Below are 27,668 nucleotides of genomic sequence, written 5' to 3' on the forward strand. Positions count from 1 at the left end.
ATGATATACATGTATCACTGTTTAATTATAAAGAAACTGGTATTACCATTTATTTGACATTCTCATTTCATATTTATGACAATATGACAACAATTACATTACACATAATTATGTGATATTTATTCATGAAGGTGTTCTTAATAGTTGAATGGTCAATTTATAGCAACTCTAAATGTAAATTATACATTGTATTATCGATAAGGAGCTATTATTTCATAACGAATTGCAAATAAAACGGTATAACATGTATTAATATCTCATACGATAACCTTAAAACCTAAGTAACAGAATTGACCGGGAAATACCAGGAAATACTAAAAAAAGACTCTAACCTAAGATAAACTGGGAAATACAAAATAATTTTTTTTAATTCACTTAATCTTATAAAAAGCTTACAAGTAAAATAAAAATATATAAATGCAAAAGATAAATAAAACTGAGTTTGTCTAAAACTTCATTTTCTAATATTCATAATATATCACTACTCCAGGCCCCTTTCTCGTAAACATTACGCAGCAGAACATGTTACCCCTATTGTATTTCAAGAACAATGCCCCTTCCCCGTAAACATTACGCAGCAGAACATGTTACCTTTATTGTATTTCAAGAACAAAAATAAAGTTTTTGATTAACGTTTCATTTCAATGATATAAAATTATTATATCTATTAAGGACAGTTGATACAAACAATAAATGGATGCCTGGATTGGTATATATTTAATGACTTTTTTTCATTGCAATGAGGCAAATAATAAATTTCTAGAATATAAAGAAATTGTAAACCTTCTGTGATGTTCAAAATTCTACCCTTATGAAACCATCCTTATTATTCTATACAAATATTTTTCACTTCAAATTACATTTTTGTGAAACTTTGAATAACAAAATTAAAAACTACGCGGTGAAAGTTATTTATTTTGTTCATTTAAACATGACCCAAGTTGTTATTTTCAAAATTTTTGACAAAAGTTTGTATCATCTGTCCTTAATTATAAATCCAAACATAATGAATTGTTTTAATCCATCTATATTATTATGTTATAACAAGAAGTCATTTTAAAAAAATGGACGGTTTTGAGTTCTTTTTTGAACTATAATTACCTTGATAGGTCTGAAAAGCTTCTCCTTTGGTTTTGATATTTATACTATATTCTACACTTAATCCCTAGATCCTTCTCAAGGTACGTTAAAATAGTCTAAATGGGATCTTTAAGTTTATTTTTTGTTCTTTATATAGAATATCTGACCCGGGCATAAAGAAATAATAGTGGAATCTCAGTAAACTGTGCTGGGTTTATTATTATTTTTAATTCTAGGATTAACCAGATTTTTTAATCAAAAACAATTATACCAGGTGTTAATCTTATCCTTTAATGTTTTACAGGTCTATACCCAACCAAATATGATAAAATTTATAGTTATGTCTTGCTCTCTCCTATTTCCCAGAAAATATCGGTATATTCGAAAAAATCACTGTTATTTAAAGGGTTTAAATAGTTTGTCAACTGTTTCAAGTCATTTTTTGCGTTTTCTTTCGAATTATTTTGAAATCAATATCTGTCTATAATCTGAATTCCTTTTTTCCTGTATTCTAAAAGTCAATCATGGTTTTAACAAGCAAACATAAAGACAGTATACTATAACCTATAACCAGAAAGTTCCCTCCTTTCAAAAGTGAAGAATTGGTTTCATAAGTTGTTTTCATGAACTCCGTTGTGGTTTCTATTGTGTCGCTCTCTGTCCCGGAGATCTTTGTGAGTATAGTGGTCAAATCGGGACAGGTCAAGTTTGCAGCGGATAGACTGACCAATGACGTTCCCTTCAAGTTCTCAGGAGTGAAGCAACGTGGAACTCCAGATACGGTGACACGTCCAGATTTTTGGAAATCGATCAGGCCTATTAACTCGCAATCGCAGTGAAAAGGATTATCATATATTTTCCTGGATAAAATAAAAAAAAAAAACAACATGCATTTGAATTCCTGAATATTATTCAACTTTTAAAAGAAAAATGGTGAACAATACTTTACATATATACTCAACAAAAAAAGGAACGCAGAATTTTAACTCATCAAAGAAAGAACGAGTGCACTAATGGGCCCCGGTAAAATGTGAAAAAATAAACAATCGAATTAAGCAAAATTTTTCATCCCAAATCATTAATTGATATCTAAACCGTACGATGAAACAAATTTTACTGCTGAAATCCACGAATATACAAAAAACATACCATAGAATGTGACATGGGTCAGCCGACATTTGTGATTTTCTATATTAACGGTCAATCATTTCAAATCTTTTGTTTACTATGAGCCTAGCCTTGTACAAACTTGTGCGAATGACAAAAGACACATAATACATTTATAAAACTTGTGTGAAAGTAGGAAATTTGCACACGATTAGGATGGTACTTGAAATATTAAAAATGTACAAAAAGTACAATGTTTTTCCTAGAGCAAGTGAGATCTATTTACCTGTATGACCCATGCTGAACCCACGTGTGGAATAAATTATTCAAAATACTTATAGTCACGTGAGTTCTACCCAGGTAAACATTCCTCACTGCAAAACATCGGCAGGTTTTGTATCATTTAGTCAAAGTCACGCCGCTTAGAAATATTTGTAACTATGTATTTGTTTTCACGAACACGGGAGGGTAAGGAGAGTGTAGTGCCATTCATAAAAGTGTCAAACATTTTTAACATTCATGCTAGACAATGAAACAGGTATTGAAAGCCACGTAATACTCCTTATTAGTTTCAAATTCAATGAAACTATTATTGTATTTCTTTTTTATGCAAGGGTACCAATTTCTTAGTTTGTTCATTATAGCTACAGGATCTCACAACTTCATTCAGTTTTTTTAAAACAGATTTGGCACAAAAAGTAAAATTCCGCAAACGCGCCCGACTATGATCCACCATCAGATTGTTCAAGAGTCGATTTAGATATTTATTCCCCTTGATTTACATAAACGAAAGTCGAAGAAAGTTCGGTACGACTTTTCCAGATTTAGAGTATCCATAAGCATTTAGAAATATTCAATTGTTTCAAATCCATGCTGATTTAGGTGATGCTTAACGTGCGTTTAATTAGAAATATCCAATATTTTCTAACTTTTACTAAAAAAGAACGATTTGGTAATATATTCTAAAGTAAAATGGCACATAAAAAGGGCCCATTAAGCATTGCTTTAGTGCACTTGTCCTTGTGAAAAAGTATAAAGAACAACAATCTTTTTCATTATTATACCCGTGACCTATTTAAAGTACACCATGGACTTTTAAACCCCAATTGTTTAATTATTTCCCTTGATTGATAATGTTTATGACCCCCGATTTACAAGAAATCATGCAAAACACTACATCAATCAGCTTTGCAGCAGTTAAAAGCACGTTTCCATCAGCTAGGAACACATATCACAGACCTAGAACTGGCCGTTTGCGGGTTACCACACCCAGAGAGGACCGTCAGATCCTCCCTCAGCACCTGCGCAATAGACTTAGAACTGCTGTACAAACTGCTTAATCAGCATAAAATGCACAAAATGCACAAATTGTTCGTAAAAAACTAAGTGAGAGAAGCTGGTATTTGTGCATGACGTCCCTACATTAGAAATACACTAGCGCTGAGAGGTGGCAAAGGACATATGGATTGGTAAAGACGTATGTCTCTAGAACTTGGAGGCAACGTCAATGACATCAACTTCACTTATCAATTTAGAAACATAGGACATATTTAATTTTTATCACAACACTTTAAAATCACTTTTGAAAATTAATGTTTAAACTGATTATCATGTTTAATCTGAATATGCGTTTCTGTTTTCGTTGAGTATAGAAAGGATATCTTGATTGTGTGATTTGATATTTGTTTCACATAGTTAAAATGGAATATATAGGAGAATCTTGCAGAGGAAATATACATGCACACTATTTCAACACGTGTGAGAAAGCAAATATTGAATGCCACAATTAATCACACAATTTATATTACTTGTAGTTCCATGGTGAGTTATAAGGTATTCAGTCTATTGTAAACAAGCATTGTTGAAAGTGGCTATAAGACTTCTCTGCTTGCCACAAAAAACTGTAAAGAGTTTCTTATAAAACGGGGGAAGGTGGAAGGTGATTCTTCTTCGCACTACACTGACCTAAACGAATCTGTTTTCTTGCTTATAACATTTTTGGTTAATTTTCATTATTTTTTTAAACAACAGTCTTGTTCATCATCAGTATTTTTAGACAAGAATTTTCACAAATCATGTTGTTGATAAATTAAAATCTTGTGAGGGATTGTTTAAAAACCGTGAGTGCTTTTGATTAACCACCTACCGTTGATACATCATAGGCTTTTCTCATTGGTGGTATCAGTCACACGTTTGAGATAAATCATATATAAATGAGGGTTATCAAGAAATACTCGAGTAACTCAACTATAGTTCGATTATAACGATGATTATATCATTCGTAGTTCTTATGAGTGATAAATTAAAAAAAAATATTTAAATTAAATATGTGATTAATATAATTTTCGTTCAATCTTCAACACTCCCTATATCCTCTTAAATATTTTTATAACCAGGTTGTTCAAATTCGAGTTACTTTATTCTATTCTTAGATACTTACAGGTCTCGTAGATTTGTCAACCCGCTTATTGTGGTGTTTTTAATGGAGGATATCCTGTTGTTTTCAAGACGACTAAAAGAAAGTTTGAACGATTGAATATTTAGTTCCTTACGTATACATTTAATGTCAGGATTTAAGAAAGAAATTAAGTGTCATTTCAGTTCTAATTCCATTATGAAATCGTTATTATTTTCTTTTCCGTTCTTCACAACTGTGAATTTATTACAAATGATATTGCAAAAAAAAAAATTGAATGAGAAACTTACAGTGTCTTTAATTTTATCAAATCACTGAATTCCTTGTCCTCTATTGTGGTTATACTGTTATCGTGTAGATACCTGAAAGAAAGAAATTTGAAGATTGAAAGTCAAATACAAGTATTTTCTCCCTGAAAATTAATTACAACTTTACCTCAATCTTGAAAAAATATGATCATGAAAAGCAGTGAGCCGGTGAATACAACCGGTCGACAGGGGATGCTGTCTCCTCCATGGCATCTGATCTCATCTCTGATGTTATATATAGGTCCATATTTACTTTCCTCTTGAAGTGTATTGTTTTATTGGACTTTTGAGCCCGAGTATTGTATGTTATCTCCTTATATCTTATTGTATTGTACTTACACTTCACATATTTCAAATAAATCGAGTGAGTTTTATGTATCACACTGTTCGTTATTATGTTCCCCAAACGAAGTTGGGGAACATATTGTTTTTACTCTGTTTCTTATTATTATTATTATTATTTTTCTTCTTCCTGGGAAAATTTTGTCCACGAGTGATCTTGTAAACTACACATCCGACTTAGGTGAAACCTTTTTAGGGTTAGTAGGCATGTTATGTAGAGTTGCCAAACAAAGGTCATTTTGCGCGCACGTGCTTGCAAGAGCGCGCACGTGCATTAGGTGAAATTACCTATATAATGGATATTCCCGTAACTTTTCTATTTTTTGATGAAATTTTTTGAAACTCATAATGTAAGGATACATTAGCAGTATAGACAAGATAGCATGGTCAAAATAGCAAGATTTCACGCGCATGCACGTGAGCTTTGCTCTGATTGGCTGAAACTAAAGTATCAATAACTTTCTTGTTTCTTGTCATAATCCTTTGAAATTTTGAACATAGTCCTACATTATAATGATCAACCGCATGATATATAAGAATTTTCATGAAAGCATGCGCATGTGCGTGTGCTGCAAGCTGATTGGCTGAAACTTTAAATGGCTATATCTCCTTTGTTTTTTGACGAAATTCTTTGAAATTTAAAATATAGTCATGCATTGGGATATCCTACAAAATGATATAGAAAAAAAAATCATGAAATCACGCGCATGCACGTGTGCTGCAATTTGATTGGCTGAAACTTTAAATTGCTATTTCTCCTTTGTTTTTTGACAAAATTCTTTGAAATATGAAATATAGTCATGCATTAGGATATCCTACAAAATGATATAAAAAAAATCATGAAATTACGCGCATGCACGTGTGCTGCAATCTGATTGGCTGAAACTTTAAATGGCTATAACTCCCTTGTTTTTCAACCAAACAGGATGGGATTTAGAACATAGATAGATGTAAGGGACTCCTACAAGAAGGTATGATCATCATGCACGTGCACGCACGTGCGTGCATTTGAAACGAGTATATTTAAAAATACTCTTGAAAGACAAGATGATATGGTCATAACGCACATGCATTCACATGCGCTTGGGTGCAATGCTAAAAATTGAATATAACTGGTATCCTTCTGGAAAAACGTTGTTAAAGTCAAAAATGCACAGAGTTTGTCTTATTTAATGAAGCTTACAGGGAATATGGCACCCAAAGGGAGTTGGGGAGCGTTTGGGGAACATCTGTAACGGTTCCCGTTACAATTAGCACTAGTTCACATTGTGATTCGAATTCAAAACGCACAGTGTAATAGATGTACTATGGTGGATCGAGACTCCAAAAAATATGTATGGTTAAGTATTCTTAGATAAAAATTAACAAAGTCTCTACGTTCATCAAACCATTAAATAGGCTGTACTTTATTGTATTTATTCTGTTGTTCTGCAGAAAACTGGAAGAAAATTATCGGAATGAAAAATAAAAGTGAAGAATACCCTATTCCATTTATATAAATATTTATACTTTAAATACCACAAATCTTCAATAAAGAATGAAGGCAAAGGATATTATAGTATGAAGGACTGATATTCCAAAAATATATATTTTGAATAATGAGCTTAAAGTGCACTTATCTTGTCAAATCATTAAATAGATGAATGCCTGAAATGTTTATGGTTGGGGAACTGATATCCACCAACCCCTAACCCCCCCCCCCCCCCCCAAAACAAAACAATTTACAGTCTCTCTAATTTTGTCAAATAATTGAATGAATCACAACACGGGATATTATAGTTTGAAGGATTTATATTCTTATATCTTAAAATAACAAACTTGCATTTCCCGTATTTTTTCAAACCACTGAATGCATGGTCTTTTATTGTGGTTATACTGTTGGAGAAAAAAAGACCTGAAAGATGTTATGAAGAATGAACGTCAAATGCAAGTATTTTTAATTTTACCTCGTTCTTAAAAGACATTTTAATAATGAAAAAGCATTAATAACATTAAATACTTTTTCTAGACTCACAATGCAATGGCAGATAGATTACAAAGTATTCTGTACACATTCGTCAATCTGAATTACGCATCCCAGACTTTCCATTGAATCCGTATATTGTTCATTGTATATACATGTACATGTACTCTCCAGATATTTTCAATACATTAATTAAGTTGGTTGCACGTATCATAAAGGTCAATGTTACGGGTCGTCGGCGCAGCCACGAATTCAGGTATTAAAAATATGTAACACCAACGTTCTTACCTTCGATGAACCCGTAATAAGAGCGAAAATAATTTAATTTATGTATACAATTTTTTAATTTTACTTTAACTTCACGTTGTGCAAATTTGTTAGAATTCTGATCAGAAATACAGAGATCAGTAAAATAATGAGGCGTGGTAAAGAAATTTAATAACGACGACAAAAGGGATTTGGACATCAAGGCGTAAGCAGTAAGACACCTAAAATTTTGTGTAGCACCCTGTAGAATTCTTTATTAGACTTACCAACATCCTAAAACAATAAAAACGAGTACAAAAAACATGTCTAAGGGATTGTTATTTCATTTGTTTAATTTTTTTCTGACCAATAATTCAACCAGTGTAAAATTAAACCCTCAAGACCACCACCAATTTTTATCTTAACGAAATTAATAACATTTGCCCAAGCTGCATATACTGTAAATCACTTTTTATTTGATAGAACTTTATTTTCGCGTAATTACGCCAGATTTTCAATTTAATTTTAATTTAATTCTCGCATATAATAGTATTCTTAAGATTATATAGGAGCAATAACCATAAATCGCGAAAATTTTGTTTTGCTTATCAAGAGTCAATGACTATCTCGCGAAAATAAGGTGTCGCGAAAATTTAGTGATCTACAGTATTGGCACTGCATGATGCTAAGTCATTAGGTATATAGGGCACTAGAAAATTTTATACTGGTAGAGCAACAGTACACATTTCTAAAAGAATCGTTTAAGGTAAGAGACAGGTTGATTTTTGTAATGTTATATTGGGTAACAAAGAAAGAAAAGTAAACGCTTCCTGATCATATCGTTTCACATGTGAAAACATATCCGACTGAAGTGACGTTAAAATGACGTAGGGACGCTGCCCCAGGTCAATAGATATATACATGATTAAAATTCCAACACAACTTATCTAATCCTATAGATTAGAAAATTTGCATAATTGTTTTATTCTTTATAAAGTGTTGACAAATTTTCCTTTATTTATTTTTGCCCTTTATGGAGTTAAAGTAAAAGTCTCCATAATTTTCAAACAACCCTCGTAAGATTACAAATTGTTTTTCGTAAATGGAAATTTATTAAAATGCCAAATAACATTGAAGAAAAAATTACAGATACCTTTGTTTAAATGTATCCTTTATAAGGTTAACCATATACATTACGAAAAATACAAATGATGACTTTAAGATTTGGCGAGAATGATAGAACAAGCACATCACAAACTTGTTGATAACATTACAAGTTATGGACAAATGCCCCTCCCAGTGGAGATGAATGGGAAACATCAAAACCTCACAAGTAGCCACTAACAGAGTAACATTGGTACAAACTATTAGGAATTAACTACATATTTCCTGTAAATTGTAAAATACAGCTGTATTTATGCACCGATAGTTCTTGCGATCAAGTCTACGAACAGTCTTTCGGAATTTTCAAGTGTTCTTACCATACCCTGTTATATGCAGAGATATTTTTGTATTTATATTACCACGTTAATCCTATATACCAAATTAACTCGAAACAAGAACAACACAAAAGAGTCAAAAACATCTCCAATTGAATCCCCCCCCCCCAAAAAAAAATCGTTACTGGTAAGTCATAAACAAAACTTCACAACAAAGTGAAGACATCAACTCATCCATCGTCAACCTCTCCTATCTATTTCGCAATGTACCATTATCACCCACATATAAAGCCCATGTCCCAAGCCGACTAGATCGATATGCATGCACATGCTTCACGTGCGAACCATTTCCAAAACGAGACAAGCTATACAATAAAAATTTATAAAAAAAAAAAAAAAAAAGACCACCGAAAGTCTTGTCCAAGGTCAACATCTCGCATACTCCACAGCTAGTATAATGCCCTTGCCAACAAAAACAATTTTTCAAGAAGTCATGCGTTGTTTTGATTGATTTGTTTTTTGAGATTGGTTTCTGTTCTTTATATTCATATTTCACTGATAAATTACAGTGGGCTAAGTACAGATATATTTCTATCTAGTCCTAAAAACATAACACAGTACCAATTCTTCAACGATGTTGCCTCAGACGGTCAAAGGGGCTTACCATGGAAAATCAGCGGGATATAGACGTGAAAAAATGGGAACTATTTAAAACTGAATTTATCTTGATATAGCTGTTTTATTATAATAAAACATAAACTTATTGAAATAACATTGTACAGTCCACTTTGTACTGAATGTAAGGTTGGTCCCCATCGATGGACAGTGAAGTGACAAATGCATAGTACGTATACTGAATCGAGGTCATGAACAAGTTGCAATATCGCAAGGGCATGCCCTAGTTATAATTAAAGAAATGTTATTAATCGTTTCTGCATTTTTAGTACTTTCTGGAAATGCTACTGATTTCAATAGAATTCGCTTTTTATCAGTTAAAATTTCCTGAAATTTGGCTTATGTCGAAATATGCTTGATCAAGCATTTTATGTCCTAATTGAATAACCCTCTGGATTTAAAAGAAAGCAGCAGCACTTTTCAAGTTAAGGAAAATATTCCTTATTGACATTCAAAAAATGGCTAAGATCTTTTAAGTGATGTGCTTGCGAATGTGCGATTTAATGAGACGCCCGAATGTTAAAAATGTCAAACCTGTACATTAAAACACGGTAAAATTAATTAAATACATTCTCTCGATAATTATTGAGTAATTGCACTGAACAAATGTTTATATTGGTATGAATAGCCCATCTAAAATCTGTAACTAATATTCTGTTTGATAATGAAATATTTTATCTGCCTTTCATAGATCATTTGTCATTTTTATAATCAAAATGATGTCATGTCGACAAGTGATATTGCGATCAATGAATTGTTTATGACCTGCTATGTGGGATTTAACTAACATTTTTTTATGCATTGATAAGTTTTAACTGTGTTAATTATGCTAATGCAGAGTTAAGTTGATTATTATTTCATTTTCTGGTTTAATGAGAAATAACTATTTGTGTGATGTCATTATAAACATTTCGCGTATAAATTGGGCCCCGTCACCGTTTTGTAGTCTTTACAACGATGCAGAACTCTTAGAGGAAGGATATGGAGATAACGAGCAGTATTTAATATAAAAGTAAAAAAAAATACAAAATAGGAGCAGAGCAAACACGGACCTCCGAAACATTAGAGGTGGGATCAGATGCCATGGAGGACTTATCCCCTGCTGACCGGTCAAACTCGACGTGTGTTCCTTGTCATGTTCAAGAAATAACAGAAAAATCAATTGAATGTATAAAAAATGGACTAACAATTAGTATGAAAAGCAGCAGTCAGCATTTTGCACAATGATAAATTGTATTTGATGACAAGGTCATTGTATCGGGGATAAAACTTACGAAATGATGGCTTTAAACGAGTTTGTTGATATTCTTGTGATAACTCGAGCTCAGTGCTTCTACTAGAGAGTTCCAAATGTAAACACGGCGTGTAATTTTGGGTGAGAAAAAACCAAACCTTGAGTAAATTAGTTATATTTTTGTCATTATTTGGATTATATTTAAGTTAAAAGGCATACATGACCTCAAAAAGGTTTGTTATAATTAATTTAGAAGTTATTTTCAGTGCAAATCCTTTTGTTTTTTATCTTCAAAATTGTTTAGCAGAGATTTCGCAATTTCTTGCCACGTAATGAGTATATTGGTGGTATTCTAACTGTGCATACTTATTTGAAACATTAACTTATATGAAAATCTTAAGTAATTTTTATTTTTAGCGCCAGTGACAACTTGCAAAATTTTGAAGCGTAAAAATTAATCAATAGCTTTTTGACCCGCATTCGCAAGAATAAATCGACGTAAAAATTTCCGAATTTACGGTATAGCTTGGTTGTTAGATTACCATTAACGTCTTTTCCAAGTAAAATATCCAAGTATGAAACAGATGTGTCGGACTCTGTGGCATCTTTTATCTCGAACTCATTAGGATATACAGTATCGACGTAGGAATTGAAATTACCATTGTTAAATGACAATACGTCTTCGATAAATCTAAAAGTCAATTTGAAGGCCACAGCATATGTTTTCTTCTTTTCACGCATAAGATTTTGCACAAATTCTGCTTCATATGAATATAAAAATAGGTCTGCTAATAACGGAGCGCAATTGGTACCCATGGAAATTCCAATAGATTGTTGGAATACCTGGTCTCCAAAAACCACATACACATTGTCAATCAGAAACTCAAACATCTCTTTGATGTCAACTTCAGAGTACTTTTGTGTGCAATCAGATGTGTTTTAACAAAATAATTTTGCAAATGACCAATGACCTGGTAAGAAAATTTACGAGTTATTTTTTATTTAAAAAAACAGCTGTATATGATATCAAAAGCCTGGACTTTAATTTATCGTGGGGAATGGTTATGTATAAAGTTTAAAAGTCATAATTTTTAAGCTGTTGATTTTTATAAAATCTTGTGATTTCAAATTGTCCAAAAGTTCTTTAGAATATTTGAGTATCCACATCTGATTCACAAAATTTCTTGAATATCTTGTTGCACAATACTCCTGAAGTTTTTCTTTCACTACTATCAATATTTTAGTCAGGAGTAACGAAAGATGCTTGGTTGAACATTTACTGGAACCCGCAATGTATCTTTGTTTGTAAGGAATTTTTATGAAGTTTCGGAATCCAAAATATATAGGGTTGTTCAAATTCATTTTGGATCTATGGAATATCAAAAATATTTATACTGACATATGATTTTGAAGAATTTCTTCCGTAGAAAGGGAAATATAAGTATAAGTAGGATTACCACCTGTAGAATTAAGTCAAAGTTCTTCCAAAGTACAATTTACATAATGAGACTTACAAACGAAGACAATGTTGTTACCTGCTTTGTCGGCAGCGACCAGTACGTACTGATCAAGTAATCCATCTTTTTTTCACTGCTGAATTATTGAACACAAAAGGATAAATGGTTTTCATATTGCCCCTCAGTCTTTTAATACGCGACTTTATCATGGATCTGATTCATTTAATCTATTCTGACAAGGTGTCAACGTCTTCTTTTTCATATCTCGCCTATCGTCTGGCGTAATTTTCAACAGAATCCATAATATTTATGAAATTCCGACGCCAGTTGAAGTATCGCGGTTCCTTATATTTAGGACCTTTTAAAATAAGTGATCTAAGGTCATCATTATTAACTTTTTTAACGTCACCTGTAATGACGTGTCCAGTAGGACTATAGTTATAGGGCGAAGAAAAAGAACATGAACTCGAAGGAAAAATATGTTTCAGATACAAGGTATCCAGGCCATGTAAAGTTTTCTTGTCATTGAAAAGTTTGGAAGCAATGGCAGAAGTATATTAGTAGGAAATACGTGTAGTCTGTAGCTTGACACATGGTGGAATACATGACTGGACCTTTTTGTGATTAAGAATATTACTTGTATTAACAGTGTCAATTCCTTAATTGGCATATTGAAGTTTATTGAAAAGACAGATTGTTTAGCTGCATTTATATCTATAAAACGTGTGGGTTTAAAAGCCTATTTTCCGGTGTCAAGGAATCAAAAATTGGACTTTCCTTGGCAGATTCAAAGGGACAGAATATGATATGGTTCGAATATGATGTAGACCTAACTGTTGATTTACATAAGGTAGTAATGAATCATCATCGCGTATTGCGGGTTTATTGTACGATCGATGCCCATGACTACTCTTACGTGTCTGTGTATGGTTAAAAAATCCCATCAAATTTACATTATTATACTGTGGACTGGAAAGATTTCCAACACTATCGACATTGTCATTATATCCATAGGGAAAGGCTGCTCCTTTTTCTAATCCGAAATTCTTCTCGTTGTCTACGGTAAAGTGTACTCTGCAGCGACGGACTATTTGTGTGGTGATAAATCTTTTCGAAAATTCTAACTTTCATTGACAAAACTGAATGATCAGGTACATTAAAGTGTTTAGATATAAGCCGCTGACTACCATGATTTATTTGAAATCGATGACCTGATATTCGTTTGTTAAGCGACCCCCTGGTTTCACCAACATAAACAAGTCCACTTAGATTACATTCAATTCCATATACAAAATTGGAAGATTTGCAGTTCAGATTTCCCCACGTTTTGGTATCAAAGCTCTATCCTGTAAGATTATTGGTAAAAGATTCTTTGGTTTCCACACAGATTACATTCTATTTCATAGACAACATTAGAAATAAAACTTACAGTGTCTCTAAGTTAGTCAAACCAGTAAGTGTATTGTGTGTTGTAGTAATTTCATTATTGTTTAGATATCTGAAAGAAAAAAAAATTGAAGAGTGAATGTCAGGAGCAACTTATTTTTCAAGCAAATAATCATACTACCCTTTCCTTCGGTCATTCGTGCTTGGAAGATTTCTTTTTCTGTTAAGTTTATATATCCATAAGTAAAAGTGGCTCGCATGATTTTCATGCGTTTCCCTTTTTGCATGATATTCATGCATTTTTTTTTAAGTTCATGCGAGCCAGTTTTGCCTGTGTACATAATAGAATTAATAGATTATTTGGAATAAACGGAAATATGCTCGATTTAAATTCAAATCTTTAAACATTTTTAACTAGATTGATGTTTAAAGATATGGCTACATAATATTTTCAGATGCTAGTAGTCTCGGGAATTATAATATAACAAGTTATTTTTAAAATACGTACTTTTTGACATATCATAAACTTAACATCATCAGTATTTATGCAAAACATATATTGCTGGTATTTTCATAGCAGATTCTCGACCAAAGTCAATAATCGTATTAATCAAGTTCTTCAACAAATTACACTCAAATGAGAATTTTAAGTTGGCATATCCTTTCTGTTGCATCACTAAAAAACTGTACAAAACTAAAAGGAAACATCACATGTAATTCAAATGCAGCTGAAAATAAATACGCATAACATTTTTTATGTCAGTTGTGCTAGTCTTATAAGATAATTAATAAATTAATTTATCAATACATCACTTAAGACTGAATATAATATCGTCATAGTATCGACATAATGTAATAGGATGTAAGTATTGTTCCTCAATCTTCTTATTGAAAACATAAACGATTTAACAATCACATTATTGAATAATATCTTACCATTTTTAAAGCTATCATGGATATCTAATCGGGAGTTTAAAGTAATCATTTTGTAAGCTTTATGGTCAATACAATGACCTTCTAAGAAAGTACAATATAACATTAGATCAAATGCTGACTGAGGTTTTTAATACTATTTGTAAGATCATTATATACACACTGAATTCTTGACGGATTTTTATGTTACATGTATTTCACGATCGTAACAATGAGCACACATAGGCTGGTCGTCAGGGGATGCTCACTTTTCCGTGCCACCTGATCCCACCTCTAATGTTTTAGAGATCCGTGCTTGATCTGATTCAAATGTGTATTGTTTAATGATCTCCTGAGCTTGAATACAGTTCATTATCTCCATACATTTCATGCCGTTTATGGAAGAAATACCCTCTTCCAGTACAACTACAACCTTGAATATTGAAGTATCAGCCATGAAAATTATGTAAATAAAATGACAGTTGGAATTTGAGGTAGGACGAAGACACGGTATAAGTAACTATTTTTTTCATGAAAATCGAGAGAAATGAAATGCTGCTTAAAAGTATTCTAAAAAGAGCAAAAATACGCCCCCCCCCCCCCCTAAAATTTTCAAAGTATGAAGTGACTATATTTATAATGCCACATTTTGGTACAAAACTAACCAAATAACTGTTATTCTGCCTGGTTTTATTCTTAGAATACACAAAAATCCAGATATTTTATTCCGGGGGCTGACGTTAATGGGCCCCCACCATTCAAAGTATGACATGACTAGAATTAAACACGTCGTACTTTGGTACATAACCAATACCACTATTAGCAGGTAATAAGTAATTAAATCGTTTATTATATAGTGGCATGTGTTACAATACAATGGGAATTGAGAAACATTCAATACATTTATTATTCAAACATCCGGACCTATATGCTATATACTTTTAACAAAAATAATTGAAAAATATACACTATAATATGTGCCTGGTTTTACTCTAAAATACACGAAAACCCAGGAGCTTTCGGGGGCTTCGCCCCTTGGGCCCCCACCTATATGCTATATACTTTTAACAAAAATAATTGAAAAAATATGCACTAGTAAATATGTGCCTGGTTTTACTCTAAAATACACGAAAATCCAGGAGCTTCCGGGGGCTTCGCCCCCTGGGCCCCCACCTATATGCTTTATTCTTTTAACAAAAATAATTGAAAAAATATGCACTATTATTGTGCCTGGTTTTACGTCTTTAAAATACACGAAAACCCAGGACCCGGGGGCTTTTCACGTTCTGGGCCCCCACCAGGGCTTCGCCCTGGACCCACTGGGGGCCTTAAGGCGGCCCCCAGACCCCTTCCCTGAACAAAGTTATCCACGCCCCCCCCCCTAACCACAAATCCTGCATTCGCCCCTGGAAATGTTGCTTAAAGTATTCTAAAAAGAGCAGCAGTGAAAAAGTTTATTTTTCCAGAGTTAACGCTATTTGGACTTTTGTTTATTTCCTAGATAAAAGATACCCGAATTCTGACACTTCCGATTCATACTTAGATATTTTATTAGAAAAAAAAACGTTAATAGTAATCTAACAACCAAGCCCAATGATAAACGTGATGACTTTAACTTTTCTATCGTCAACTTTCCTTACTTATGCAGCAATATACCTTCATCACCTGCATACGGAGTGTATATATCTCAGTTGATTCGATACCCAAAGCATGCTCTACGTATGAACAATTTCTAAAACGAGGTAAATTATTGACAAGCAAGTTGATGAAACAAGAATATCAACAATCTCGTTTAAAGTCATGATTTCGCAAGTTTTATGGTCGATACAGTGGTATTGTCAGCATATTCATTTTATCATTGAGTCAAATGCTGACTGATGTTTTTCATGCTAATTGTCGGTCCATATACACTGAATTGACAACAGATTTTTCTGTTATTTCCCGATCATGACAAGAAGCACACGGCGGGTGTGACCAGTTAGCAGGGGATGTTCACTTCTCCATGGCACCTGATCCCATCTCTGATGTTTTGGAAGTCTGTGTTTGCTCTGCTTCTATTTTGCATTTTTTTATGGCTTTTGATATTGAATACTGTTCGTTATCTCCATATCCTTCCTTGAATTAGTTTTTTTTTTTTAATTTTACTTGTAAAAATATTAAGAAAAAGGATTCTGACATTTACGAATATATTAGTTTTGATATGATGCAGTCTCAATTTAGCAGGACTTTAAAAGGAAATTTTCTTAATCACCAGATTTGTTATTATTAATTTTTTATTTCCTTAGTTATAACATATGTTATATTTGTTATAAATATTTTTTCATATTGTTATGAAAAGAAATGAATTTTGTTATTTTAACATTTTTAGTTTTTCAGGCTATTATATGTACATGGATTTGCATTGATTAACTAACATTTCCTGCAATATTGAATTAAAAAGTTATATATAGTGCAGAACTTCACTTTTAATAGTTTTACCTGCGTCATTTTGCTAAAAAAAACATTTACCGCAGTTACCTGATTTCAAATTTTAAGAAGGAAAATAAAGTACAGTAATCACCCGCAATAGGCCATTGATACAATACAAAACGGTTAATAGCAAACACTGCCCATTTAAGCATCAGGGTTTGATCAGGTTCAACGGAGGTGTGAGTATTTCATGACGACCGCCCAGTCACGTCGTGTGATCCTGTCTTTGTCAAAGAAACGGAGAAATCCAATTCGATGTGTAAATAATTGGCCAACAATTGGAAAGCAAAACGAAAAATGATATCCGTCAGCATGTAACTAAACGACAGTTGCATTTGATTACAAATTAATTGTATAAACGAAAGAACTTGAGAAATTGTAACTTTAAAAAGATTGTTAATATTCTTATTTCATCAACGTTCCACAGTGCAATTCGAATTTGAGACTTACGGATAAACTCCTTTCACATCAAAAATATTTTTAAAAGGAGATTCTTTTTCATGATTTAATGATAAAATATATTTATAACAATGTTTCATTAATAATGATTTTTTGTAATGCAGAATAAACTTTTAATATACAGATAAAGTATATTTTCTTTTTCTTGCTACTTTTCCTAAGTATTAAGAATAAAAGTAAAATTTGTGAGTTAGCAAGGAGTGTCAATCAAATCCATCTAAAAATTTGAAGTTTCAATAACTTTAAAATGAAATTAAATTTTTGATATATTTTTGTGTGAAATGCCATTAAAATATATAAGTCGTGATATTATACAGAAAATACTAACTTGAAATTTGTGTCCATGAACGTTTCAGCAATCGTTCAAAGGTTTGACCACAAATTTTATTTTTAGGAAGTCTAGAAAAAATATCAATTGAAGGAGTTAGATTTGACATCGACGTTTTCTGCATTGTTGAAATGATGTAAATTGACAAAACAGCTGCAGGAAGTAATAATTTTGGCTACTCAAAACTTTTTCTTCATTGGTTAGATTTTGAATTGAATACCAATCGTGAAATCATCCATACGAAGCAAAGTAATCTTGCATATTTTAGTGGACACTCATTTAATTAAGGGGACAGTAGGACTTTTTTTCTGTTTTTATGCTCAATTTCCCATGTTTTAATGTGCACCTGATCAATACAAGAAAAATGTCTATCACCACTTGTCAAAAAATGACGAAAATATGCTTATGCGATGAAATATTTAGAGGTAACAGTATTCAAGATCAAAGTCCATTAAAGATACACAATAAGAGCAGAGCAAACACAGATATCCAAAACATCAGAGGTTGGATCAGGTGCCATTGAGAAATGAGCATCTCCTGCTGACCGGTTACCTCTGCCGTGTGCTCCTTGTCATGATTGGGAAATAAAAGAAGAATACATCGACGATTCAATGTGTAAATAATGGCCTAACAATAGGTATGAAAAGTTAAAGAATGTTTCAATAATATGCTTAAGTTTGTGATACGAAATTTGCCTGAATTTGTATATGTATCTCTCTACATTTTTAAGTCTGATTTTTCCCCAAATGATGCAGCTAATAAATTTCTTAAACCTTCTCAAAATTCTACCTAACTGCAACCTTCGTTATTCATTTACATACATATATTGACTGAGTTCAAGGGCAACATACGTTTTGTCAGACCCAAGAACCAATCTGTAAATTCTGTAAAAATCACATTTTTGTGGTTTTAGTGACAAATATGAACTTGCTCTAAAAAGGGATCTCAAAGTACTCATAAATGCCACGATGTTCTTCAAAAAAAGAAAAGGAACACCCTCAAACAGATAAAATGCCAATTGTGATGTTGTAAATAACCTCTTTTCCTAGTTTTTAGTTGATAATGAGTCTTAAAGATTTTTATTATCATAGGTACTTATAAAGGAAATATAAGAGATAGAGCTCTTGGAGGTGTGTGTGATCGGAGAAATGTTTATTCTAAAACATAATGTAGCGATAGTGTTTATTCAATGAAAGACAGACAACTCGAGAAAGCAGACTGAACGTTGAGGAACCGTGTTAATATTTTGGATTTTGAACAAAGATGTAATTTAACAATTAATAAAATTTTGAAGAAAAAAAACGAATCCTTAAATATAAAGGAAAACGATCTTAGTTATTGAATCAATTTTCGCCAAGTCAAAGGTCAGGAGCTATGAATATCTTATGTGCATATAAGTCTCGTGCGTCTGTTTTTGTTTCACAATGAAGTGGAAATATAATGAATCATTGTCAAGATGTTGGAAATGCCAGGAACAGCAACGATAGTTGGAAAATAATCCCAAGTTTCCAACTATCGTTAATGTCCTGGCATACCCAAAAACTTGACGGGGGGTCACTCTATCAAACAAATACATATACGGATGAGTTTGATGTGGAATTTGGATCTTATGGTTGACGATGCCATAATGTTATGATGTAATAATAATAAAATTAAACTAGATTTCTGATAAATATTCCCTGTCAATGGTGAGTGAAGTGATTTAAATTTAGATGAGGTGAGGGTCCTTCAGAGGAGACCTAAAAAAAAATCGAGTCCCCTTGTTAGGGTAGGCGTTGGCCATCACTGTTCAATAGCCCTGAGTTCCTAGTAAAGCTCACAATCTGAAGCCCCATCGAAGGTATATCTTGACGTATCCATATGAGTGAAAAATTATCGAATTGGAATTTTAAAAATATATTTGTTTCCTAAAATTAGGTTTGTAATCATATAAATTCCACAAAATAAATGTGAGTCATTCAAGAAGTAACAACTAAGGTATCAAGTAAATGCAAAATATATAACATCACTTTAGTATTACCCCCCCCCCCCCCATCCCCCTACTGATTAATTTTAAAACATGATAGATTCAAGAAACAGTTATAAAGAATCATGCATTAAAATTACACTGTACTCACTCAATATAAAACGAGTAAATGGAACAAATCCAAAAGCATCCATTTTGAGTAGAGGGAACAAAAAATAAAATAAATGATAATAAATTCGACATCAATAATATAATGATACGTGGATTGATCCAAAAGTAATGTCACAGTGTCCATATCTTTTGTATTTGGTGTCATATTATCAAATACATTATACAAAAATATGCATACATATGAATCTAATCAACATCGAAATTTTTGTTTATCAATGTAATATTAAATTAATATGATAAATGTTTACAACATCAAGCATATGGGGTGTTGCCGCGTCACATTCAAACGTCATGTTTCAAAGAATATTTTTCAGGATGAGAAAGACAGACACATTAAAAACATGTAAAGCGTGTCTTATCGCCCAAAAATTTTAAAAGACAAAAGTGATTTACATGTTTTTCTTATGACCAGTCAAGATCAAATGATGCTCTTGTTATTTTTTTTTAAGTTGTGTTCAACTCTAAATCAAAATGGGGGAAAATGCCGTACGGAGCTGTAATGCATTTTGAATATTTATTTCAAAATGGGGAAATTACCAGACAATTAACACTGATTGATAAGACTCACAATGATAAAAAAAAGTAAAGAATATTCTTGTTTATAAATAATTTCAGCGATTTTAGGGAGTGTGGTAGGTCATTGTATATTATTAGCAGAAAACAGGAAGACCGAAAGAAGAGACGTCGGAAGGAAACGTTCAACGTTCAATGGCGTCTGATTTTGTCAAAAGACATCGTGTATCTGTAAATGTATACGGACAATGTCTTATTATCCTGTTCAAGGTTTGACAAAAGACTTTATCATGAAAAGAGTGAATCTACAATGGTTACCAAGAATTCATTTTGTTTCAGATTCCTAGAAAGGTTTCAGTATGACAAGTTTTATGGCTGTTTTCTATATTTCATCGGATGTAATGTTTCAACGAAACTTTCCAATTATTTAGTCTGAAGAAAAGCACATCTAAAAACAACTCAGAAAGATCGATGGGCGAAATTTAACTATCATGGGTGAACCACATGATATGAATGCGACAAAGGACATTCTGGAAGAAGCAGGACCTGACGGACCACCTTTAATATCTCAAGAAAAGGTATTTAACGAGTTTATCAGGGTTGCCATTCCGGTCACCTTTTCCCGAGGATTTCCACTAAAATGGATAACATTTCATATACAGTTATTTGACCAGTTCCGAATAAGAAACCGATTCGGCGGTGTCATAAATATACTAGGCATTATTTCAAAATCCAAGTGTTTTGTCAAGGTAGTTCGATGACTTGTGGAATAAAGTATTTTTTCATAAAAGTTCAGCCTTCCCTCAAAAAAAATTATTTCGCAAGTTACCATAGGTGTCCATTTTACTACTTACGAATAAGACGACGAGTTCCGGATACCCTAGAGATTCTTATTCAATTCAACCCTAAATTTAAAAATATACGTCCCAGACGTTATCCATTGACATGCCTAAGAGAAGTTAAATAAGTTGCTTACCAAAAAGTTATTTGTATTTTTAAAGGTTGAAGAGAAACTAGAGGTACTGTGGGCACTGAGCTCATTTTAACAAAGTCCATGTTTTGCTCTGGGAGACCCAAAATATATGTCAGATCAAAAAGTTGAATAAAAAGGTCACAATGTCACAATGTAATAAAGAATCTGTAAAAGCATCATTTAATCTTATTCAGTGGTATAGGAGGAATTGTAGATAACAGATGGATATAACTTTCAATATTACAAAGAATGTAAGTAGCTATGTTTTCCTCAAGGAACCCAAATTATGTGCCAGATCCAAAAATAAAATAGCTGCACTTTGACACCCTTGAACAAAGATTATGTGAAAGACTCATTTAATCTGTGAAGCCTCATTAAACTTCATTCAGTGGTACAAGAGAGGTTCCGGATAAGAAACGGATACCCCAGGATGTATCAGACGGACGGACGTACAGACGAATGGATGGATGGCCAAACATCACATTACTATATACCCCTTCCTCCTGTTTTTCAAGCGGGGGAATAATAAATCACGTTTACAATGAAAAAAAAAACCGAAGAGTTAATTTATAATAGTGTTTAAAATGAGTATTCGGAACTGGTAAAATAAGAGCACGAAAATCTTTCGATATCTTCCAGTGTTCTAAATATTTATTTTTGACATTTTTTTAGTATATTGACCCGTTAAAAGATCGGAATATTGCACGGAGTTCAGGGAAGATGTGTCGCTATTTCGATGGCCATCTTCTCTCTTATGTTTTATAGTTATCATATTTGGACCTTGGAACCAATTTGTTTTCCGACCTTAGACCCAAATTTGTTGAAAACTTTGAGTACTCTAAATAAAGTGGATTATGTACTAGTCGTCATTATTCCATATTTTACCATTATTACACTTCTGTGTCTTATACTATTTAAAGTGATAACATACAATTTGCATAACAGACAGTATAATAGATCAGTTCTAGAAAGGCCTTCTAATGTTTAATTTCAATTGAACATGAATTCGAAACGATGCCTCTGGTCATTGTGGTTGCTGTAGCAACAATTGTCCTAGGACTTCTTAATAATATTTGTCGAATTTTCGAATTTAAATCGTTAGTGGTCATAGTGGCAACATTTTTATTTCATACATCTTTTATCTGTACGTTCTTCCTCTATGTGATGACGTCAGAGAAATTTCGAGACGAACTTGTTGACCTTGGTCGTCTGATTATATTCCATGTCTGCCGACCATGTCGATGTAATAGGCATGATACAGTGCCTAACTCCAATACAGGCAACCAACATACAGACGATATCCATGAGTTCCACTTCATTATTGAAAGTTCTGCGTGACAGACTTTATACTATACAAAGAACTGTTTTGCTATCTAATCAAATTTTAAATCTTCAATATTTAGTATGGTGGCTCTTTAGACAGTTGATTATTTGACTTAAATAAAGTAATGTGAACTGTATACCGCACTTTATTTTCGTAAGTGATACTGTTAGCCTACTCTTATTCGCGTGTGAGAAATATCGGCGAGTGGAATCTCTTTAAAATTTTCTGTAGGATTCTTATTTCCCTGTCTAAAGATGATGGTATTCTGAGGTTTGAAACCTGACCCGGAACTGTCACTACGATGTCCTCCTCGTGTTAAGTCCTCTCAGCTTCACAGTTCTTAATGCAGAGATTTTTATTCCTCTCACTTTCGGATGAACAGTCACTTTCTTGAAAATTGTTTGCATGATAGGCAATGAGACTTTCAACCTCGCACTCATATTCCTTTCATGTGCATTGTGCAACGCATTTCTTAGAATTTTCATTGACTTTTGGTTGATATTTGTCGACATTCATGCTGGTACTTATTGGTGTATTGGTCGTTGGAGGGTTTACGCTGGTGCTGGTGGTATATTGGTTGGTCGTTGGTGGATGAGAATTGACTACTGTAAACCAACTTTTATTCGCGACGACTTTATTTCGCGATTTACCGGGCGTAAAGTAGTTCGCGACGATTAATTTTCGCGACCAAGCCTTTTGGAACTCTTTTTAATAGAAAAAGAGACGGTAAGGTTCCATTCGCGGCGAGAAATATTCGCGATGACGAGACTCTCGCGAACCTCGCGAAAATTTCTCGCACGCGAATAAAAGTTGGTTTACAGTATTTTCTCAGATGACAATTTGGTAAAATTTACAACAAATACATTAGGAGACAGTGGTTTCGCATTTTGTCACTTTTCACTGGTTACATCACTTTTTACGGAGGTTACATTTCTCACAGGAATATTATGCTTAAGATCTACCATGTTATTGGAAAAAACACTAGAATTGCCTAGGTAGGCGAAATTTTGGATACACAAAGTTGTGCAGAGAAGACAAGCTGACAGAAGACCTGATTTGTTATTAACAGAAAATCTTTGCGGTGGAATATGAAAGTGAAATATAAGTGACAAAAATGATGTGTGACTTATTATAATATGTAAAACTTTGAAGGACTTATAAAGGAAGACTTGAGATAAGGGGTGATATTTTGCTAGAGGATTTCATTCAATGCGGATCTAAACCAGTTGAAAAGAGGTCATAATTCAAAGGAAAATTGCTGCGACAGTGTATATTTTTTGGATGGAGTTTTGTCTTTCATAATTATTTTGAATATTTTTCAGAGATTGAATAACCCCCTCCCATTCTGGGATGGAGACACCCATACCAACACATAAGACCATAATGGATTCCTCAGGGCCATTATTTGTATTGTGAGCTGCACTGTACGCCCGATCGTGGAAGTTGCGTGCAAAAGTGACATTCTTAGGCAGTGACCACCTTAGACGTCTATTGAAGATTTCCACTTTCTGCGTATTGGTATTAAGAATATATTTGTCTAACACCCACGGGGCATGCCGCCTATTGACACAGGTCCTGAGAATCCTTGCATTGGCCCTGGAGTATGGAATTTTGAAGTTTCCATCAAGGTAAGCACTTTTAGCGAGCCAGTTTTTTCCACCCTTGCATACTAGAGTGTATTTTTTGCATAAGGCATGTTCACCAATGTAGCAGCAAATTGTATAATCACTCACATAGGAGATTTGCTTCAAAATTTTGCTTGCATGATCTGTGCATTTTATTTGCGACTGATTTATATCACCAATGCATATGTCTGTAAAATCTATAGCAAAGTTATGCAGCAGTTTGGTTCTTTTAGCTTTAGTATTCTTAGACATAATTTTTTGTAAAAATTAATCTTGTTTGATGGTCTTTCTGACATTTTCAGCAATACGTCGAGTGTCGACAAAATGTTGTGGTTCGTTTCATAGTTTACTCTTGGCAAACAAAGACTCTGTAGCCTTGAATATTGTACTGTCATTGTCTGACGTAATGTCCTTGACATTTAAATCATTTTCGAGGATGTCTTCTTCGCCCTCTTTGGCACAGGTGAATTCGTCAACAGTGTTTTCGGTCAAGGGTTTATTTATCCCACATGTCTGCTCCTTGCACAAATGGCTTGGATTCTTGTTGAGGTGCTGTCGCTTGTGACATATCTTGTTTTGGTAACTAGAGATATCATCTCGTGACTACTGGTCACATGTTTTGCAAGTGAGAAGACTGTCTGAATGGCAGATCTAGACTGGAAGGGGGTTCCCCCCACCCAGGGTAAGGGAGGTATTGTACATCCCATCGCAATGAATTACTATAGGTTGTTTGGATCCCCCCCACAATTTATTGATATTAACTAATTTCTTACACCTTTTTCCATATCACTTTTTTCAATAAACCTACTTTTTGCATGACGGCGTTACTTGTTTTTTGTAGTGAAGTCTCGGCTGGGGATGGAGTGTTTGTGGCATAAGAATTTTCCGTAGTGATGAACTGCCAATGGGAGTTTGACTTAGACCTACTTGTAGGCCATAGTTTGTAGTTGCTGCTTTCCCTCCTCTAGCATTGGATTACACTTCAACATAGAGGTTGTACATTTCTGACACGTAAGGGCACCTGCTGCATTTTAGCCGCAGCCGAATACCCAGGCTATGCCTCTCATAAGACTTCATGTCCTAGGTCAGTTTGCCGTCAAAGCCTGGACTGGTCCGCCCATGTTCTTTAAAGCTGTATTAAACATCTCACTTGTCTTTCCGAGATGGAGAAGTCTCTGGGAGTCTGAATCACACCTGCCAAAACCAGTTTTTTATCTCTAATTATCTCCTCACTTGCTATCCAGGTAAGTTAATTTTCAGAAATAAGAGTTACCGGTACTTCCCTCAGACTATACTGGTTTTCAGAGTTGACACAAAGGGCTTATCTTTTTCTCAATATAAATTATCAATTTTAAAGAATACCACAATAATTAAGAGAATTAATTAATTATGAGTAAATTAAGCTGATTAATTTGACAGGATCTTAGGTATGCACCTTATTTCAGCCAAATTGGCCTTAGATAGGGCCGTATTTTAATAATTAGAAAAATTATGTACTAATTAAAGAGGTTTAATTTCATTATTTAATAAATGTTAAAGAAGTCTAGTTTACTCCAGGGAATCGGCCTGCATCAAAGCCTCATAATCCTCTTCCTTTCTCAAGGGTCTTGCAAAAATTGGCCACAGCAACCGTTGACACTAACGCCGCAACTTCATTTCCTGCTGCTCACTTAGAAAGAGTGGAAGTCTGACCAGTTACAGGGTTTCCCGGTTTTCTCTTGTAGCAGGTGAGTTTTCTCCTCTTCAAAGTAATTTTCCCTTGTTGTGGGGCACAAATTTTAGGTTAAAACAATAATTATTCCCTTTTTTAAATTTTCCCATCTTTGAAAAATGACCGAAACTTTTACTATTGATACTCACTTGTGATGTGCTTTTTCCATTGCTGTATCAGCATCATGTCAAGTTTATGTGTTATCGTGCAATAATTTATAATCATGATAGGAATTAGCCAGCAACCCTCACTGCAAAATGTTGGTGAATTGAAGGGGTAATGATTGTTTTACTGCTACAGAGAAATAACACTACTAGATAAAATTACTTCTCATCTCTTTTGAATACCGTCTCTTAATTGGCTGTCATCTGCTTTGTGATTTCATTTTGAATTGTAAAATTAAATACAAGTTGGAAAGATTTTTTTCGAAATAATTTGTTATTTTTATGTTGTTTTTTTAATGGGGTACACTATACCCTGGATGTGAAAATTACATGTAATCCCTCAAATTCTCTTTAAAACATAAGAAATAACACTGTTAGTCAGTTTATTACATATTTCATTTCAATAAGCATTAAAAACAGTCAATATAAAGTTCATTTTCAATACATCTTCATATCAAATTTGCATTCATTTTGAATAGAGGGTTACATTAGATAGACAATTTAGACGTGATTTACATGTTTTAACATGTAATTTCTTCATGTTACATATTTTACATGTACATGTACAATATACATGTACTTGTTATCTAAAAATGTCAAAATGACCACTTTTCACTTTGTTATCCATTTGATTATAGAAAAATACGCCAGAATTGCCTAGGCTCAGCTGCAGGGGGCCAACATTTTGGATACCCAAATTTGTGCAAAAAAGAAAAGCTGACAGGAGTCCTGATTGGTCATTTATAGAAAATCTTTGTGGTTGAATTTGACAGTGAAGTATAAGTGACAAAAATGAGATGTGACTTATAATCATATGTAAAATGATATAGGGCTTATAACCTGTATAAAGGAAGACTTGAGATGAGTAGTGATATTTTGCTGGAGAATTTCATTCAATGCGAATCTAAACCAGTTGAAAACAGGCCAAAATTCAGAGGAAAAACGCCACGGCAGTGTATATTCTTCGTGGTGGAATTTTGGAGAAGGCCTAGGGGTGTTGCATTTTGCTTTATAGTGACTAATTTTTTGAAAAGTGATTATATAATTATAAATAAATGACAGTGGTTTGAATTTGTATGGAAGTCTATGGGAAAACCTTTGATGGAGTTTGTCCTACATGTACTGCAGCAATCTAGACAATAGAACATATGCTCAATGGGTTTTACACGGGTCCATCGAATGCCTTTGTCTTGGCATATCGCAGTTACTAACTTGTTATAACGAGATAAGTAATTCATTTTAGCGAGATAACTAACTCGTGATAACGAGATTATTTACTCGTTAAAAAAGAGATACTATAACTCATTATAACGAGATAAAACTAAGTCGTTATAACGATTAAGGATTAGATCGGAAACATATCATTTCATAAATAAGAATGTTCTATTAAGTATATTTAG

At 33.3% G+C, this 27,668-nt stretch overlaps 1 long non-coding RNA gene and 1 pseudogene across 1 annotated transcript; both read left to right on the forward strand.

Annotated features, from left to right (window-relative positions):
* The first annotated feature begins 20,688 nt into the window (after positions 1 to 20,688).
* Positions 20,689 to 23,360, forward strand: LOC134259695 (uncharacterized; annotated as a pseudogene).
* Positions 23,361 to 25,238: 1,878 nt separating this feature from the next.
* On the forward strand, positions 25,239 to 27,465 carry LOC134259693 (uncharacterized). Its single transcript, XR_009990396.1, has 3 exons — positions 25,239 to 25,637; positions 25,997 to 26,120; positions 26,907 to 27,465. It is a non-coding gene; the product is annotated as an uncharacterized LOC134259693 (long non-coding RNA).
* The last annotated feature ends 203 nt before the right edge of the window (positions 27,466 to 27,668 follow it).

This window comes from Saccostrea cucullata, unplaced genomic scaffold (assembly GCF_032062105.1).
Source record: "Saccostrea cucullata isolate Sc308-1 unplaced genomic scaffold, CSIRO_AGI_Scuc_v1 ctg818, whole genome shotgun sequence".
NCBI lineage: Eukaryota > Metazoa > Mollusca > Bivalvia > Ostreida > Ostreidae > Saccostrea > Saccostrea cuccullata.